Consider the following 4,870-nt stretch of genomic DNA (forward strand, 5'->3'; position numbering starts at 1 on the left):
GACAGGGATTTGCCTCCCTGTGGCTCTCACTTGTGGCTCAGTCTGCATTATTTGTGCATTCTTCTTTAAAAGCCAGCAGGAAGTGCCAATGAAACAAGATAAATTTTCACAGCTACCCCCAGGCCAGAATGTGACTCGACAACTGTCCCACTGGTCCACTGTCATACTTTAGAAAAGAGAAACAAGTTGTGTCTGATGCTGGCTAAAAGACTGGAAGCAGAGAAAAGCCAGAACTGGGTTCCAGCCAAACCTATAAAGACTAGGCAAGATTCTGGAGGGGAAAGGCCCGGATGACAGTGGGCATTCCAGCAGGTATAAACAAAGCACAGTGTCCAAAAGACTGAGGCTCAGTAGATGGTAGGAGTCCCAGGCAAACATACATATGGTATGCTAGTAAGGGGCAGAGTGTGACAAGGGGCACTGAAAGCCCAGGCTGGAGCAGTTGATACTGTCTGGGAGAAGTGGTGGTGAAGAGGTCATCAGGTCCATATCCCCAAGAGGCAACTGGGTCCCAGGCTGGACCAAGGCTCCAGATCTTCCAAAAGGCCTATAGGCCCAGACATTTGATTGGAACAGGAGTGTAAGACACAAAAAGAGATCTCAAAGGGGCTGGGGATGTTTACTCAAGTCCAAAGGGACCTAAGGCCTGAGCAGAGGTCAGTTGGAAGATGGAAAGTCAGTGAGTCTGGCCTGGGAGAAGGTAGCAAAGCAGAGGTACAAGAGGAACAGGATCTATTTGGCCTCAGAGGACTTTCTTAGTCTGAGGACAGCAGCCATCCAACCTCACCCCTTTCCCTCTCCATGAGAAAGCTCTCCTCTCCCTCACTGCCTTTCCCTGATTATGTGTGGGCATGTTAGAACTCTGACTTGAGCTATTGGATGCATAACTTGCTACTTGCATGTAACAATGTAACAGAAGAACCAGGAAACACTGTGAGCATCACACAAGACACTCAGGACCAATGGGCCACTTGTTGCCATAGTAACCACAATCAAAACAATGATTCCAGCTTTCCTAAAGCCGGTGTTTAATGACGACTGTATTACGCAGAGAGTAACAATCCCACAGTGCATCATAAACAGAGTTGCTAGTATCCGACATCATCAATGAGGGAGAAAAATAACCTGTAATTGGACAAAGTACATTTCTCAACAAAAATGCAAGGAGGGAATCCCTCTGTGCTCAGCTTGAAGTCATTGCTTTATCCCCGGCCTCCTTTTTTTCCTCTCCACCCCAGTTTGTACGGAGGGACACCTTCATGAATTCTAAAGAAACATTATAAATTTGCTTTTAAACCCAGATATGTATATCTCAGCCCTACGGGTAAATCGGACAGAAATATAATGATTGCTACGAAACATTCACATTTGGAGTGCATCTAGTAACTTTCTTTCATGTGTTCAGGGCAAAATACAATCCAGGCTTATCTCTTTGAAGCAAATTGTTCCCTTCTAAATGCCCAATGCAAATGTGAAACACAACCTTCCCTCTTCTTTCCCAGTGTCCCTCTCCCCTGGGTGGGAAGTAGAACCTGAGCTCTAGGCCACTGCCGCCACCCACTGGTTGGGTAGCCAAGTCACAGCTTCCCTGGCCTTGGGTTTCTTAGTCTTTCTAAGGTCACCTGGCAAAATCACAGTCACCCTGGAATGGAGTAAAAGGTCACCAATCTCTCTTCTCTGTTTCAAAGCCTGGTCCCCTTTCCTTCTCCGTCCAGTTCTCAGCATAAAAGAGCAGTCTGAACAAGAGGGAAATAAGCAAACAGGAAAGCAGACTTCAGTTTTCTTTTCTACTCTGACTCATCATTTGGGCCAAGGGCCCAAGACCAACTTACTCCAATTCCCACATCCCATTTCAAATTTGCAGGGAGAGACTAAGTTGCTGATCAGTCAATTAACTGACCACCCCATGGTCGGGTATCTACCTCTCAACCAGTAAGCTCTGGGTGGGGCTGGGGGTTACCTTGTCCAGTTGTCCAATCTGTCCCCAGAGGCCATTCCCAAAGAGTGGGAGTACAGTAAGGTTCTCAAGAAACCACGTTCTTCCTTGGACTCCGCCAGAGCTCAACTTTCAGCTGTCGTTTCTTTCACTCGGTGCTCTATTTTCTTGACTTTTAACATTGAAATAGTGTCATACACAGAGTTGTAATTAAGTGCCTCTCTTTGGTGGCTTCACCATTTTCTGGCTGTGTGACCATGGGCAATAATCTAGACTCTCTGAGCTTCCATTTTTTTCAGCTGTAAAATGAACCTGCCTCATAGGATTTTCATAAGGATTTTTTAAATGATCATCTATGTAAACTACTTAGCATGAGGCCTAGTACATAGTTAATGCAAAATTAATATTAGCTGTTATTATCACCACCAGCAGCAGCAGCAGCATTTAGTCACAGGAACGTCATTTTAAGAGCTTCAAGTTGAGCACCAAATTTATTCCCAGATAAGCTCAGCCTCCCCTGTCCTATTTATCACACCAAATATAATCAGCTGGTCAAGAACTGAAACACTTGTTTTACTACCCAGAATCTGAGTCCTCCCATCCAGCATAGCAACTGGAACAAAGTCAGTTCTGAGCAAATTCTACCAGAAATATAGAATTTATAGAAATCTTTGGATAGGCCAGAGATGCAGAAGGACGTCATGTGAGATGGGGGAAAAGAGGCACCTTCTCCAACTTTATGATTCCTAGATGCTGGAGTAAGATTCCTCAGAATGATGTGAAAGCTAAATAAACTAGCAGAGATGGAATTCTAAAGGTAAATCTGATCCTGTGTCAGGAAGTCTATTTGGGAGGAAGATATTCCCTAAGAGTAGGAGGATATTTCAAGGAGCTAATCAATGAACCCTCAAAAAAGAAGAGGCTCCCTACTGGGATTTTGTGGGTTTTGATGACATTGCAAAGCAGTCTGGTTATTGAGCTGCCCACATCCTCAAGACCTTAAAGACCAAGTGACTGAGAAAGAGATACATGGCCAAGGTTAGTTGCTTCCTTTAGTTGCTCCTAGTGGAAAGAACTTCGCCTGGAGATGCAACTGAATAACACTTCAAAGGAGTTTACAATCTAAATCAGAGCAGGAACACTGGGGGTGGAATGGGAAGACATGCAGGCAAGGCCACTACCCTGGATCTCAGAGAACTAACTATGCAATATACCAGCTCAAAGACCCTGAGCAAGCAACCCAACCTCTATGTAACAGGAGAGAACTGGATAAAATCAATGATTATCAAGCATCTCCACCAAGCCCTGCACTCCCTCTATAAATTCACAGGCCACTGAAGGTTTTGGAGGAAAGAGATTAAAAGGAGTCCAAGCAAGAGTGGGCCTCTGGGTCCCATCACTACCACCATAACTACTTCAGCTAGGCAGACTCTGCCCTTTTGATGTTTCAGATAAGATTTTATCAAGAAAAATCCTTCATTTTTTTAAAGCAAGAAAAACAACTAGATGATCTCCAAATTTATTTCAGCTCTGACAGTCTATGATTCCATATGGAGGGAATGGAATTACTTCAAGAAGAGGCTAAAAGGGAGGGTTAACACGAGATCATGAAAGGCCTTGCATGCCATTCTAGGGCACTTGTTCTTTACCCAGTAGGGAGCCATGAAAGGGGAACAATATGACAAGGTCACTGCGCTAGCGAAGCATCCTGAGGGACTGGAGAAGTGGAGGATGCAGTAGGAGCTGGGGATAGAGCCCAGAGACCATTTTATTCCAACAATCTCCAGACAGGAAATAGTTCATCAGTGTTTTATCAGAGGGGTGAAAGACAAGAAAAATAGATGGGGGAGGGAACAGCATCCTTCACTAGCCAGTAACCTCAATACTGTTTCAGGGATTTTTGTTTGCTTGCCTTATTTTTTTTTATTTCTTTTTTTCTTCTAACTCCATTCCCATCCTTAAAAAGCAGAATAAAAATGACTCCTTCCACTTGCAGCCAACGTTTCTGACTGGTCCCCTTACACCAGATGAACACAATGACACCATGGCAAAGGACATGACATCTATAGCTAATTAATAAAGGCCAGATAATGTCAATGGTTGGCCACCTGTCCTAGCTGGATCCCCACTCCCCCATGACCCAGATGTTCTCAAGCTCCCACCTCCCTAATTGGCTTTGAAGAGGTATTTTCAGAATGTCTCCATCCTAACAGCTTCCTGGTCCACCATACCTGTTCCCACCACCAGCTCGGCCAGGGCAGGAGGACTTCCCACAGATGTCCTGGTGGACTTGTTAAAGATGGAAAAGCCACATCCAGGCCTCTGATTTATGATGTGGCATGAACTCAACACTTTTCTCATGTTCTTGAGTCCAACACAAATGAGCAAGCAGATACTGAAAGCTGATGCTAAGAGAATATGCTGTGCCTTTAAAAACACCTACATATGACACACCTCAGCTGTCTGGCAACCTGGCATGCAGGGCTCACTGAGAAGCAGGGCACTGTTTCCTTGACTGTGGCTCTAGACCTGATTCTGGAAAGAGCTGCCAGCCCATGCCCGGGCATCGGGCTTCTTCCAGCACTCCCTTCAGGTTGCCTAGCCCTTGCTGAGGTGTGTGCACCTGCTATTCCTGTGCCAGGAACACCCTTCCCACAGACTCTTCTCACTTGTTCATACATTCAAATCATTTTTGAGTTAACTCAACAATGAATGAGTGGATGGCAACTGCTTCTTGCAATCCAGCTTGTTTTTGGTTTTTTTTTTTTTTGGTACGTGGGCCTCTCAATGCTGTGGCTCCGGACACGCAGGCTTGGTGGCCATGGCTCACGGGCCCAGCCACTCTGTGGCATGCGGGATCCTCCCAGACCAGGGCACGAACCCGCGTCCCCCGCATCGGCAGGGGGGGGGGCCGGCAAACACCACCCCCCCAAC

Source organism: Lipotes vexillifer, unplaced genomic scaffold, assembly GCF_000442215.2.
Source record: "Lipotes vexillifer unplaced genomic scaffold, Lipotes_vexillifer_v1.1 scaffold765, whole genome shotgun sequence".
NCBI classification, from domain to species: domain Eukaryota; kingdom Metazoa; phylum Chordata; class Mammalia; order Artiodactyla; family Lipotidae; genus Lipotes; species Lipotes vexillifer.